This window comes from Dermacentor andersoni, chromosome 8 (assembly GCF_023375885.2).
Source record: "Dermacentor andersoni chromosome 8, qqDerAnde1_hic_scaffold, whole genome shotgun sequence".
Classification (NCBI taxonomy): Eukaryota; Metazoa; Arthropoda; class Arachnida; order Ixodida; family Ixodidae; genus Dermacentor; species Dermacentor andersoni.
In genome coordinates, this window is record NC_092821.1 from 156,098,892 (window position 1) to 156,114,629 (window position 15,738).

The 15,738-nt window shown below is 48.0% G+C and overlaps 1 long non-coding RNA gene across 1 annotated transcript; it reads left to right on the forward strand.

Annotated features, from left to right (window-relative positions):
• Nucleotides 1-5,335: 5,335 nt before the first annotated feature.
• Nucleotides 5,336-14,573, forward strand: LOC140219919 (uncharacterized). The gene is made up of 2 exons (XR_011896190.1): nucleotides 5,336-6,120; nucleotides 13,782-14,573. It is a non-coding gene; the product is annotated as an uncharacterized lncRNA (long non-coding RNA).
• The last annotated feature ends 1,165 nt before the right edge of the window (nucleotides 14,574-15,738 follow it).

Here is a 15,738-nt window from a genome sequence, read left to right on the forward strand (position 1 = left end):
TGTTTGCAAAAAATATCTTATACACCATTACGCAGGTAAGCTAACTCTTCGCGCGAAAGGGCAATTGATGATTTTGAAACACAGTTATCCCCAAGCCTATCAATCATTTCTGCTTCGATAATTTCGCGAGTTAATCTTCCTGGGGCTCTTCGCACGATGGACCAGTCTCTGTATGCTGGAGCGCATGTCGAGTGGTCACCATCATCCACCTCGGCAACAGCGCATTTGCAATGCATGCAATGAGCGTCAAGGAACCCACCGGGCTTTTCTGCCGCGTTATAACGGTGTTCCTTTAAACGCTCGTTGAGGCACCTTCCGCTTTGCCATACGTAATTTTTTTCACACATTAAAGGAAGGTTGTCTTTTCGAAAGTTGTCATACTAGGGTTATTATAATTAGACGAAGGTATTTCGCTCTCGTGAGCAACACTCCTTGGGAAAGGTACTCGGGTGAACTTCCCACGCTAAGAGTGCCGCGCTCGCCTCGCACCTGCTTAAGCTTGTCCTAGTCTCTAGAACCGCTCGAGTTCGCTCTATTCAAACTAAATAATGTCCGCGCAACCTTGGGCGATCGGAACGCAGGTGATCTGCACCCGGCCGGCTGAAAAAGGGGCTTCGTACCGGCCACAGAGCTCAATGTCTCAGTAAGGTGCCTGGTGTTTTGATGTGTGGACGCCATCCTCTCGGTAAGCGCGGAGACTATCTTATATTCCTTCATCTTTTAAAATCAACCATCGCGGACAACATCAGTCTCTTTCCACGTAAGTACGAGACTCTGGACAGGAGCTATGCCGCTTCAATGTAACCTGGGGCCTCACGGACCAACAGACTGAGCCATCTCTCCGGGCAACATCCAAGGGTCACGAGTACAAATCCCCTGTTCTCTTCCTTTTTTGTTTTCCTCTTTTTTATCTCTTCTAGTTTATCACTATATCAGGGAATTGCATATCGTTGCCGCGACCGTCCGCACGGGGACACTCTTAAAAAATGTTTTTCTTGATACACTTGTAAATTTTTTTATCCTCTATTATTTACGGCCACTCATGTGCAGGTCATAAACTACCAGGTTTCTCTAGTTGAGTGCCATCTGTGCGGCTTAACCGAGCTCTGATTGGTCGACCTCGACTGATCGAAGAAGGCAACCACTGTAGGTTAAATGAGGCGTACAACTCCTGCGGTGGCGAAGACGTAGAGTATCCGCCTCGCGTGCAAGAGGACCGTGGTTCCAAATCCCGGTGCCGCGCAATTTCTCACCCCGAAAAAAAATCCCGGTGTTGATCAAATTGCATAAACAGGCATGGAGTGCGGCCTGATCCCGGTGACCAGAACCGGTGGCGCACTCTCTCACCAGAGCAGGTTTGGCCACCCTGGTGCAGTACTTGGCCACAACCTCCTATATGAATACAACAATGAAACCCCGGCCCTCAGTCCCCAGCAGCTGCGCAGCAACTGACCACGGCGGTGGTCAGACCTGTGACGCAGCAGAGGGTGCTAAGAATCCCTGGTTCCGGGCAGGCCACCATTGGAACCTGGCAACGTTTAACGGTATCTAGTGAGGCGAGTCTAGCTGTGTTATTGGGGGAATTAGATGGTAGTAAATGGAATATAATAGGGCTCAGTGAGGTTAGGACGATAAAAGAAGCATATACAGTGCTAATAAGCGGGCGAGTCCTGTGCTACCGGGGCTTAGCGGAGAGACGAGTACTAGGAGTCGAATTCCTGATTAATAAGGATATAGCACGTAACATACACGAACTCTACAGCATTAACGAGAAGTAGGCAGGTCTTGTTATGAAACTTAATAAGAGGTACAAATTGAAGGTCGTACAGGTCTACGCCGCTACATCCAGTCATGATGACCAGGAAGTCGAAAGCTTCTATGAAAACGTGAAATCGGCGATTGGTAAAGTCATAAACAAATTACACTGTACTGATGGGAAACTTCAATGCCAGGGTAGGCAAGAAGCAGGCTGGAGACAAGTCAAGGGGGGAATATGGCATAGGCTATAGGAATAGCAGGGGAGTTTGCAGAACAGAATAATATGCGCAAAATGAATACCTTCTTCCGCAAGCGGGATAGCCGAAAGTGGACGTGGAGGAGCCCGAATGGCGAGACTAGAAATGAAATAGACCGCATACTCTGCGCTAACCCTGGCATCATACAAGATGTGGACGTGCTCGGCAAGGTGCGCTGCAGTTACCATATGATGGTAAGGACTCGAGTTAGCCTAGACTTGAGGAGGGAATGGAAGAAACTGGTGCATAAGAAGCCAATCAATGAGTTAGCGGTAAGAGGGAAACTAGAAGAATTGCGGATCAAGCTACAGAACAGGTATTCGGCTTTAACTCAGGAAGAGGACCTTAGTGTTGAAGCAATCAACGACAATCTTATGGGCATCATTAAGGAGTGCGAAATAGAAGTCGGTGGTAACTCCGTTACGCAGGATACCAGTAAGCTATCGCAGGAAACGAAAGATCTGATCAAGAAACGCCAATGTATGGAAGCCTCTAACCCTACAGCTAGAATAGAACTGGAAGAACTTTCTAAGTTAATCAACAAGCGTAAGACAGCTGACATAAGGAACTATAATATGGATAGAATTGAACATGCTCTCAGGAACGGAGGAAGCCTAAAAGCAGTGAAGAAGAAACTTGGAATAGGCAAGAATCAGATGCATGCGTTAAGAGAAAAAATCGGCAATATCATTACTAATATGGATGAGCAGTTCAAATGGCTGAGGAATTCTATAGAGATTTATACAGTACCAGTGGCACCCACGACGATAATGTGAGAGAGAATAGTCTAGAGGAATTTCAAATCCCACAAGTAACGCCGGAAGAAGTAAAGAACGCCTTGGGAGCCATGCAAAGGGGGAAGGCAGCTGTGCAGGATCAGGTAACAGCAGATTTGTGGAAGGATGGTGGGCACATTGTTCTAGAAAAACTGGCCACCCTGTATACACAATGCCTCATGTCCTCGAACGTACCGGAATCTTGTAAGAACGCTAACATAATCCTAATCCATAAGAAAGGGGACGCCAAAGACTTGAAAAATTATAGACCGATCAGCTTACTGTCCGTTGCCTACAAAGTATTTACTAAGGTAATCGCAAATAGAATCAGGAACATTTTAGACTTCTGTCAACGAAAGGAGCAGGCAGGATTCCGTAAAGGCTACTCAACAATAGACCATATTCACACTATCAGTCAGGTGATAGAGAAATGTGCGGAATATAACCAACCAATATATATAGCTTTCATTGATTATGAGAAAGCGTTTGATTCAGTCGAAACCTCAGCAGTCATGGAGGCATTGCGGAACCAGGGTGTAGACGAGCCATATGTAAAAATACTGAAAGAAATATATAGCGGCTCCCACCGTACTCCTCATAATGAAAGCATCAAAGTCCCAATAAAGAAAGGTGTCAGGCAGGGAGATAAGATCTCTCCAATGCTATTCACAGCGTGTTTACAGGAGGTATTCAGAGACCTGGAGTGGGAAGAATTGGGTATAAGAGTTAGTGGAGAATACCTTAGTAACTTGCCATTCGCTGATGATATTGCCTTGCTTAGTAACTCAGGGGACCAATTGCAATGCATGCCACTGACCTGGAGAAGCAAAGCAGAAGGGTGGGTCTGAAAATTTATATGCAGAAAACTAAAGTAATGTTTAACAGTCTCGGAAGAGAACAGCAGTTTACGATAGGTAGTGAGGCACTGGAAGTGGTAAGGGGATACATCTACTTAGGGCAGGTAATGACCGCGGATCCGGATCATGAGACTGAAATAATCAGAACAATAAGAATGGGCTGGGGTGCGTTTGGCAGGCATTCTCAAATCATGAACAGCAGGTTGCCATTATCCCTGAAGAAAAAAATGTATAACAGCTGTGTCTTATCAGTACTCACGTATGGGGCAGAAACCTGGACGCTTACGAAAAGGGTTCTGCTTAAATTGAGGACGACGCAACGAGCTATGGAAAGAAGAATGATGGGTGTAACGTTAAAGGATAAGAAAAGAGCAGATTGGGTGAGGGAACAAACGCGAGGTAATGACATCTTAGTTGAAATCAAGAAAAAGAAATGGGCATGGGCAGGACATGTAATGAGGAGGGAAGATAACCGATGGTCATTAAGGGTTACGGACTTGATTCCCAGGGAAGGGAAGCGTTGCAGGGGGCGGCAGAAAGGTGGGCTGATGAGATTAAGAAGTTTGTAGGGACAACATGGCCACAATTAGTACATGACCGGGGTGATTGGAGAAGTATGGGAGAGGCCTTTGCCCTGCAGTGGACGTAACCAGGCTTGTGATAATGATGATGATGATGCAAACAACTGCTCCCGCAGATTCAACAAACGGTTCTTGATGTTTCTTTTTGCACATACGCTTGCCAGACCAGGCCTGTCTGACAAGCGCATGTGCAAAAAAAAAAAAAAAAAAACAGATACACCAGGAACCCCTTCCCGCAGCTGCTGTGTTCTGGGAGCAACTGGGTTTTTTGTGCGTTGCCACGATAATGCCACTTGTGAGCCAATACAAGCTTCACTTGAAAATCTAATTTTCTTTTGCACTGGTGCTATTAAAGTACAAGAGGTAACAAAGCTGTCCTGAGAGTCCATGTTTTGTGCACTTCCTCTGGCGCAGCTGGTTGTTGAGACACGAAGTGTCGAAACTTTCGAAGGCGTCCTACAGCCTCGGCTAGGGTTACACGATTTGAATCTGCCTTTGCCATTGCATCCACCTTGTCGCACTCTTATTCTTTGGCACGAACACTCGAAACAATATCCAGATCTGACAGTTCAGTACAGGTAACGAGTTCGCTGTCACACTGCACATAATCTTCAAACGAAGTGTTGCTGTCAACATCTAGCTGGTCACAGACCCCTGTCCACATCGCGGGGTCGATCATCTCCATTGTGCTGTTCCCCTTGCTCGCTTTCACCGCATCCAACGCAAATGCAGAATCTATGCTATCAGTTTCTAATTGTAGCCGGTGTGACTGTTACGACGCTGGACGGGCGATTTGGTTGCGGCGAGCAACGGCTACGCCAGCGCTCTAAAGCGCAAAACTTCGTCGAACTGATTTCAAAAATGAGCCCGGGTGAACTGATCATGGTGGCTCAACTGAAATATTTGCTATTCGGAAATTCGTTTAAGAGCAAAATTTTTTGCATAGAATACAGTGGGAAACCGGCGGGGATTTTCTATAAGTTCGTTATTCTAAAATTCTATTTAAACCAACCTTCGTACAACTGCGAGTTTACTGTATATATATATATATATATATATATATATATATACACTTTATTTCCAACATACTAGTTGGAGACCCTAGAACGGCCTGCAGAGGTGCTGGCATGCAAAGTTTTCTCAGCCAGCTGCAGCTGCGAGCATCGCGAGATTCCCCGAAGCGACCATGGAAGCCTTCACCACCTTCCGCGGTGACTCGTTTCGTAGGGACGACGATGTGCCGCGTCAACACCACCTCGGCGCCGCTATGACTAAACGCGGTCGGCGGACCAAGCATTGTTCGTGGATTCGCCGTGTCCGCTGTTTGCAGCAGGGGAGCCCCTGGAAGATATTTTGCGCGGCCGTCTCACGGGGCTTGGAAGTCATGGACGGACGCGTGGCCATTGTCTGCGAGGTCAACACTGGGATGAAGAGGCGCCTGCCCAGGCCAAGCCCCGTGTCTCCAAGAACCCACTCACCTCGGCGTGGTCAGTAAAACCTGTGTGGAAGTATGTGTAACCCTCCCCCTGAAAGGCGGGTCGACTACGATGACGTTGGACGCTACGAATTGGCGGTGAACTGCCGTTTTTCCCTCACCTAGGGATTTAGGGAGGGCAGAGTGTTTATAAGCAGCTGTTGTGCGGCTGCTGAGTGTGCTTTCTCTCGCAGTCATGCTAGACTGATGAACTGCAACGTCCTTATGTAGATACTGTAAATAAAACCATATTCCTCGTTCTCGTGGAGAAGCAGTCCTTCCCTTCAACAACGTCCTCAGCGTGGATATGTTGGACGACGGCATGGGCCAGCTACTATCTATTTCATGCCCGAATCCAAACATCACAACTGGCTGACAGCGGTGAGACGGACTTTGCGACGTGGTGCTGTGTCTGCGGTGAGTGCTTGGTTCTTGCTTCGATTCTCTAGGCTTCATATTGTGGTTGTTCTGTTTAGAACAGTAGGGAAGCTAGATTGTTGATTGTTATCTTGTTAGATTGTTGACAGTAAAGCAGCAATCGTGGAGTTAAGGACACTGCTGAGAGACGAATTGTTGATTGTTGGTGAGGAACTGGGCCTAGAGGTACGCAACGAAATGCTAAAATCAGAATTATTGCAGCTAACTTCTGAACAGGCTGGTGAGGAAGAAATTGAAATGGGGTTGGAACTTCTAAAAAAAAAAGAGAGAAACGCGACAGTGAGACAGAAAAACGGGACAGAGAAGAACGGGACAGAGAGAGAGAGAGAGAGGAACGCGAGGAAGATTGCGTATTAAGAAAAATGTAACTTGAACTTGAAAGCAAACGTTTGGAGTTGTCTCAAGGAAGTGAAGGGGCTCTGGGACGATCAAGTGAGGCAGAATGATACCGCATGGACAGGCTGTTAAAGCCATTGGAGGTAGGGAACGACATAGGCTTGTTCCTAGGAAATTTTGAAAGGACTTACGAGAAGATGAACTTCGGTCCGAATACATGGCCACAGCGGTTGCTGTCTATGTTGCCGTGTGAGGCGGCGGAAGTAATCGCCAGACTGAGTGCACAGGATGCATATGATTATGCAAAAGTTAAGGCTAGTCTCTTGAAGAAATATCGCCTTTCAGCCGAAGCTTTTCGGCAGAGATTTAAAAGCACAGGCAAGAAGAATAGCGAGGGATATCCGGAGTTTGCATATAGCTGAAAGGCAAACCTAGTCGAGTAGCTGAAAAGCGCGGAAGCGTACGACAGCAGAGACATACATGATCATTGACTGCATGTGTCTAGAGCAGTTCTACAAAAGCATCCCCAAAGCTGTGAAACTGTGGGCACAAGACAGAAGGAATGTATACACTGTGGAAAGGGCGGCTGAATTAGCCGAAGAGCACGCAACGCGTAGAAAGCTGAAATCCGAGGACGGAAATCGGGACGGTCTAAATGGACCGCGGAAACCATTTCCGTTCAAAAAGGATTCACAGACTAAATGACCTGAACCTGTAGACGTGTAGGAAAAGCCCTCAGAAAAGAGCGAGGAGAAATCAAACGGGGAAACAGTACCGAAAGAGCAGAAAAGAAAATTCGAATCTTTCAGACCGATCCGCTGCTATAAGTGCCACAAACTCGGACATATCGCTGTAAACTGCGTGAAGCCGAGCGTAGTTTTTTTTCTACGTAGATGAAAAAGACGAGAATAAGGAACTTTTAAGCCCATATCTTCACGACCTACAAGTTAATGGCAAACCATGCCGGGTGCTGCGAGGCAGTGCCGACACTATGGACATTGTCCATCCGTATTACGTGACGGTACATTACTTCATGGGAGAAGTTGCATGGATAAACCAGGTTGTAGAGGAACACTGCGTGTGTCTGCCCATCGCCCAAGTGAAAATCAGTGGGCCGTTCGGGGAGCTAGTGACCGAGGCTGCAGTTTCCAAATTTTTGTCACTGCAGTACCCCTACATTTTTTCGAATCGTTCGGATCAGTTACCACGTGAAAAAAGGCTTAAACTAGGAGAGGGCGTAGTAGAGGCATTGACGCGAGGCCAAGTTCGTAAATCGCGTCGCTTTCGGCTGAAAATGCACAAGCTGCTCCAGCGAAAGTAGCAAAAGCGGTAACTTCAGTAATCGAATCCGAGGTAGGCTTGGACGAAAAAACGGTTGAGGAAAGCCTGCCAGCTGACCAGCTTAATGAGAGCGTATCACTAGGGCATCAAAGTTCAGGCCTGCAAGAAGAGCCAGCTGACGCAATCGTAAGCGAGACAGGGTCGTTATTATCACCGGCCTCCAGGAACTTTGATCAGCTCTTACGTGTGGACCGAGAGTCACTGGCAGCCGAGCAAAAGAATGATGACAGCTTGACTAAATTACATCACACAGCTAAAGAAGGCATTGCTAGGCGCAACGTGACGATATATGAGAGAGGAGGATAGTTGTATCGGTACTACAGAGACCGAAAGGGCAGGATTCTAGATCAGTTAGTCGTACCTACTAAGTACAGGGAGGACCTTTTGAGTTTCTGTCATGGAAATGGGTGGTCCGGCAACCTAGGCATAAACAAGTCGAAGGAAAGATTGCTTATGGAATACTAAGGGCCAGGCTGTTTCAAAGACGTAGAAAACTTTGTAAGATCATGCGACGACTGCGAGCGTTTGGGCAAACTAGGAGAGACCTGGAAAGCTCCAATAAAGGTAGTGCCCTTAATAACAGAACCTTTCAGATGACTTGTGATAGACACGGTAGGGCCTCTACCGAAGACAAAGTCGGGTTACAGGTACTTGTTTACCATGCTGTGTCCGGCTACAATGTTTCCAGAAGCAATCCCTCTGAAAGAGCTCAGCTCCACCAAAGTAGTAGACGCGCTTTTGACTGTATTTGCACGAGTTGGGTTTCCCGCCCAAAATTCAGGCGGATCAAGGGTCAGTATTCACCAGCGCACTGACTTCCACATTCTTGCAAATCTGCAGGGTAAAGTTGATACACAGTTCCGTCTATCACCCTCAATGAAATAGTGTAGAGAGGTGATTTTCAGTGCTTAAGCGAGTTTTGCGGGCGCTCTGTTACGGACACAAGGAAGACTGGGAGAATTGTCTGCCGGCAACTTTGTTTGCTTTGTGAGCGGTTACTCATGAGGCTACAGCGTTCTCGCCAGTAGAACTAGTGTACGGGAGGACACTCCGTTCTCCACTGAGAATGTTAAGAGAAATGTGGGAGGAAAGTGGAGAGAGTCCAACAGTGGTAGAATACGTGCTAAATCTACTGTAACGGCCAAGTGCAACCCAGGAACTATTCGAAATGAACATGGGAGTAGCCCAAAAGAACGCCAAGTTCTATTACGACGAGAATGCGAGGCTTCGTACGTTTAACGCCGGAGACCAGGTAATGATCCTCAAAGCTTCAAGAAAGAACAAGCTGGAAGTTTACTGGGACGTACCCGCTAAAGTGTTGCCCAAACTTTCATATACTGACTATGCTTTGAAAACGCCCGGCCGCAGGAAGGAGGTGATGATATACCACTGCAATGTTATGAAGCCGTACGGAGAGCGGAGCGGAGCCGTTAACTTTACCATCAAGGAGCAGGATGACACTAGTACCGAGTTTAATGAGTATAAGCCGATCCCCAACTATAAAATCAGCCTGGAAAAAGTGTTTAAATATTCGGTAAGTTCGCACCCTCTTTGATCCGAGCAGCTAGATGAGCTAAGAGAGATATCTCGACAGATTCAGCGATCGGCCAGGTAAAACCGAGCTAATAACGCATGAAATAGAGCTGACCTCAACCGAACCAGTAAGATTGAAGCCTTAAAGGGTGTCTCCACGATAGGGAGAAATTATGGAGGCAGAGATACAGCGCATGCTAGAGTTGGGAGTTATTGAGCCCGCTGAGAGTGACTATACGTCACCGCTAATACTTGTAGAAACCCCTAACAAGGACCCTCGTCCATGTGTTGATTACAGGAAGTTAAATGCCATCACTAGGGATAAGCTGTACCCGATACACAATATTGAGGAACGAATTGAAAGAGTTAGCGCTGCTAAATACATTTCATTTATACATCTCGTGCGGAGATACTGGCAAGTTCCCCTTTCAGAAAGTGCCAGCCGCTATGCCGCATTTATCTCACCTGTAGGCACTTTTCGCCCTCTCGCACTCAGCTTCGGACTGAAGAACGCGCCGTTAACTTCTATAACGTAATGGATATTGTCCTGAAAGACTTGCAGGAGTTCGCCTTGCCATATCTTGATGATGTAGCATTTTTTTCGGACAGCTGGGAACAGCACGTAACGCGCCTCAAACAGGTTTTCACACGGTTGAGGAAAGCCGGCTTAACGATGAAAGCGGAAAAGTGTAGGTTTGGCTGCTGGCAGGTTACCTATCTGGGCCATGTTGTCGGTCAGGGCACGAGACGGCCGGCTGAACTGAAAACAGCTACGATTGGAGAATTTTCACAGCCGCGCACGAAAACAGACATAATGTTACGAACGATGTTTATTTACAGGGTGAAACGGTGAAACGAGGTCCGAGAGGGAAGCTACAGGCCAGGCCCAGCCGGCGCAGAGTACCGCGAGATCACGCGCGCACACTCTACTTCTTCTTTCTCTGCCTCAGCCGCGCACTGCTGCGACATTTTCCCCGGGGGCAGACGAAGCTCGCTGAGCGAGTTAAAGGGACCTGTGATGGCACTGCTTGAGTCTGGCCACGTGAACAACTTGCGTCGCCCGTGAACGCCGATTACTTGCCGTCACTTTGGCGACGACATAGTTCACATCACTCAAGCGGCTCAGTATAACGAATGGTCCGGTGTAAGTGGCGAGAAACTTGCGGTACAATCCCTTTTTGCGAACAGGTGTCCACAACCAAACATAATCACCGGGAGTAAAGCTGACGGGGATATGCCGCGCATCATAGCGAATCTTGCTGTTGGCTTGTGAGGAGAACGTCCTAAGATGCGCCAGTCGACGTGCTTCCTCAGCACGACACAGAGTTTGGGCGGTGGAAGGATCTTCTTGGAACGATAAAGGTAGAATAGTGTCTAGAAAGCTCTGCGGTGCGCGGGCGTACAGCAAAAAGAACGGCGCATATCCAGTAACTTCGTGCTTAGCACTATTGTACGCGTACGTTACAAAAGGTAAGACGGCGTCCCAATTCTTGTGGTCAGCAGCGACATACATTGATAACATGTTGGTAAGGGTTCGATTCGTCCGCTCCGTGAGGCCATTGGTTTGCGGGTGGTAAGGAGTGGAATGACGATATGCAGAACCACAAAGCCGTAAAAGTTCTTCAACGACGTCGGCGGTATCACTGGTGCTATCTGTCATTGAAGTTCGCGCGTCGCGGCGAAGAGAAATCGCGCCACTTCCACAATCCAAAGTTGCCCCCCACTCACGCAAGAAATCAATTCCTAAAATAATGTCATGCGTTGTACGTGCAAGCACAGTAAATTCACTTCTAAATGTCTGCTCCCCTATCTCAACTGAAACAGAACAGACCCCAAGTGGGCGTAACATTGCCCCGCCAACTCCACGAAAGGTAGCGTTCCTATCCCAAGAAAACATAACTTTTGGTCCAAGACGATTTTTGAAGGACAGGCTCATAACAGAAACTGCCGCCCCAGTGTCAATTAATGCAAAAGCACTCACATTGTCAACTAAAACACGCACTTTGTTTTTAAACAATCTTACACAAGGGAGTATTGATGAAGATGAACATATTGCGGCCTCACCCCCGTCGGTCGCACCAACTAGTTTCCCAGCGGCGGCGGTGATAACGAGCGACGACGAGGTGATGGAGAGCGTCGTTGTCATGTCGGTGGTGGTGTCAGGCTGCGATCGGAAACGGGGGAGTCACTGCGGTTCGCACGTCCCTGCTGGAGCCGCTGGAAGAAACTGGGATATGGCCAGGGCTCGTCAGCGGGCACGCGGGGTGTGTAGAAATTAAACCGTGGAGCACGCTGCTGGCGGCGGTGGCAATACCTAGCAATGTGTCCAGGCACACCGCAGCTGTAGCAAATGCATGAGTCGCGGCTCGTAGCGGGTGACACCGGTGACATGGGTGTCATGGGTAGAAACGTACTCTCAGGCTGGTTGTATGAGGGAAGAGCCCGCGGAACAAATCGTTGTGGTGCATCTTGTCGGCGTTTCAGACTTGTCGGTTGCGGTGGCAAGTTGCTGCTCTCCGTACGATCAGCATAGGTCCTGCGAGGTTCTCGGAAACTCTGAAGTGCCCAGGTGGACGGTGCCACACGAGAACGATGGTCAAATGCACACTGATGGCACGTATGAGCATCGTCAACAACTTTAAGGCGTTCAAGCTCTTCTTTAACCACTTGCCGAATCACCGAGGAGATGTCGTCGTGGGTTGGGACGGACACACTTGCAATAGTAGTAACATTGTCCAATCGTCCAAACTTTGGCCCAATCCTTCTCATTTTCAGCGCTTCAAACGCCCGGCAGTGTTTCTTCAGATCAGACGGAGTACTAAGATCTTCCTTCGTTATAAGAAAATTATAAACATCTTCAGCGATTCCTTTAAGCAGATGGCCTACTTTGTCTTCGTCTGTCATGGTAGCGCTGATGATTCCGCATAATATCAGAACAGCCTCTATGTACGTTGTACACGTTTCGCCAGGTAATTGAGCTCGTCGGGAAAGCGTCTGCTCAGCCTTCTTTTTCTTAGAGATTGGGTCCCCGAAGCACTTGGTGAATTCTTCTACAAAATTATCCCAGCTCGTTAGAACGCTCTCGTTGTTTTCAAACCAGAGGAGCGCGGTTCCAGCGAGAAAAAAAAACCACGTTATCGAGCTGCTTCGTAGTGCTCCAGTGGTTGTGGCGACTCACTCTGTTGTAGTGTTTGAGCCAGTCGTCGACGTCTTCGTTGGCCTTCCCCGAAAAGGAGGATGGCTCTCGCAGCGGTGTCCAGTAGCCAGCCTGACCTGCTTGATTGCTGTCTGGTCCGCCGCAGGTGGGGTCGTCATTGCCTTCTCCGGAATCGGCCATGTCCGCTGCTTGTGGTCGTAAACCGGCCAAGCGTCTACTCCGTCGGACAGTTGGTAGAGCTGGGTCGTCCAGGATCGTCCAAGATTTACCCAGCACCTCCACCAAAGATGTTACGAATGATGTTTATTTACAGGGTGAAACGGTGAAACGAGGTCCGAGAGGGAAGCTACAGGCCAGGCCCAGCCGGCGCAGAGTACCGCGAGATCACGCGCGCACACTCTACTTCTTTCTCTGCCTCAGCCGCGCAGTGCTGCGACAATATGTTCATATTTGGGACTTGTGGGGTACTATTAATGGTACATTCCAAATTGCTCGCAAATATCAAGTCCTTTAACGGACGCCCTCCGAAAGGGAGCACCGAATAACGTGCGCTGGGATAAGGACAAAGAGAACGCTTTCCAAAATTTGAAAACGCTATTGGTTTCTCGTCCTGTGCTTCGTGCGCCAGACTACACAAAAGGATCCATAGTTCAGTGCGATGCAAGCGACAGAGGTATGGGCGTGGTAATTAGACAGGTCGGCGACGATAATGAGGAACATCTTATCCTCTATTCCAGCCGTAAACTAACTGTAGGAGAGGAAGCCTACAGCGCTTCAAAGAAGGAATGCGCTTGTTCGGTTTGGGCAGCCCAGAAGTTGTCGTGTTACTTGTACAGAGCGAGGTTCATCTTCGAGACCGACCACTGTCCTCTGACGTGGCTCAATCAAATGTCACACACAAATGACCGCTTGCTCTGATGGAGCCTCACTCTCCAAGAGTACAACTTCTCCGTTAGATATAAGAAGGGAAAGTTGCACAGCAATGCGGATGGATTGAGCAGGCTAATCTGAATTCTGCGTTTAAGGATCCCGCCTAAATTTTAGGGTTGTTATTTTTAATTTTGTTAAACCAAGTAGATCCCCTCTTATTTAGCAGGATTCCCTCCATGATTGCTGAATTTGTCAGTACGAGATTGCTTCAAAAATTGGCGTAGCGAAAAGCAGCATTTTTTTGTTTCTGCATCTATGTTTTCTTTGAAGCTTAGCAGGTCTAAAGTGAGACCCAAGATACGTCATCTCGGCGCAGAGCTGTGTTGTGGGGTTTGTTTTGCAGTTGCCGGTCCTTGTTGGATGTTTTGGGGCGGTGACATCATTGCACAAGTGGTCGCTGCAAGCCAAGGCATCACCCTCTGGCCACCAGCCGTTCTCTTCCTGTCTGGCGGTTGTCAGCGCTAGATAGTCGAGATTTTCCGGGCCATGGAGGAGCTGTTAGGAACGGCCTGCAGAGGTGCCTACATGCAAAGTTTTCTCAGCCAGCTGCAGCTGCGAGCGTGGCGAGCTTCCCCGAAGCGACCATGGAAGCCTTCACCACCTACCACGGTGACTCGTTTCGTAGGGACGACGATGTGCCGCGTCAACACCCCCTCGGCGCCGCTATGACTAAACGCGGTCGGCGGACCAAGCATTGTTCGTGGATTCGCCGTGTCCGCTGTCTGAAGCAGGGGAACCCCTGGAAGATATCTTGCGCGGCCGTCTCACAGGGCTTAGAAGTCATGGACGGACGCGGTGGCCATTGTCTGCGGGGTCAACACTGGGGTGAAGAGGCGCCTGCCCGGGCCAAGCGCCGTGTCTCCTAGAACGCACTCACCTCGGCGTGGTCAGTAAAACCTGTGTGGAAGTATGTGTAACCCTTCCCCTGAAAAGCGGGTCGACTACGATGACGTTGGACGCTACGAATTGGCGGTGAACTTCCGTTTTTCCCTCACCTAGGGAGCTAGGGATGACAGAGGGTTTATAAGCTGCTGTTGTGCGGCTGCTGAGTGCGCTTTCCCTCGCAGTCATGCTAGACTGATGAACTGCAACGTCCTTATGTATATACTGTAAATAAACCCATATTCCTCGTTTTCGATGAGAAGCAGTCCTTCCCTTGAACAACGTACTCAGCGGGGATAAGTTGGACGACGGCATGGGCCAGCTACCATCTATTTCATGCCCGATTCCAAACATTACAGTCCCCAGGCAAAAACTGTCGCAGTCAGCTTGACGCGACCTGGGTGCTTACAGAGAGCAACAGGCTGTGTATTTCACAAAGTTGAGCAATTGTAAATACATACAGTCATTATAAAGAAGAAATGAACTTGCCTGATACAGATACAGCATACATGGTGGATACTATCACAGAATGCATAAACACTGCAGGAAATGTAGCAGCCAGGAGAAAAGAGAAAAAGTTCGTTGCTTCATCAGGCAGTCACGCACCTCCGATTTAAAAGGGCCGAGTGTGGCACTGAAATTAATGTGAGCTTCTAAGTGGTTGTATAGTGTTGGTATACAGTAATCCAGCCTATATCTACCGTAATTTGTACGTGTACGCGGCACTGGTATTAGCATGTTACGTATGCTGAAGTCATACGGGGAATGTTCTGTATCGTTTGGGAGTTTATTTTTATACATATAAAGAGATAGTTTATAATCGTATATCTTAGACGCCTTAAACATGGTATGTTTAATGAACAGGGGACCAGTGGGTAATAGGCTCAGGTGTCCATTAAAGTTCTCAAAGATTCTTAGTACCTTCTTTTGGAGCCGCTCCAGTTTGTTATACGTGGTGGTCGTTGTAGTACCCAACCTAAAATTAGCATAATATATTGCATTATTTAGTCTACTTGGAATTAATTCCCTCAGTCTGTAGAGGCAACCAGCCGCTTTGCCTAATTCAATCGTGAGCTTATTAACGTGCATGTTCCAAGACATTGTTTGTTCGCTAAGGTGAGCTGGGGACCACCCAAGAACACCGCCTCCGCACTCGAGGAAAGACAATAATAATGGAGAGGAACCTAAAAATCTTAGAAGGAAAACGAAGCATATCACAAACGCATAGAACAGCTAGAAAGACGGTTGGAGGAGGTAAATAAAGCCCTGCAGGATCAAAGGACCGGTAGTCCCCCTAGACCGCAGACTCCACCACAACAACCACAGCAACCAGAATCTTTCGAAGACCAAATGAGAAAATTTATGATGTGTATACAAAAGAAAACAAATGTAATAGAACACAAAATGGCAATAATGGA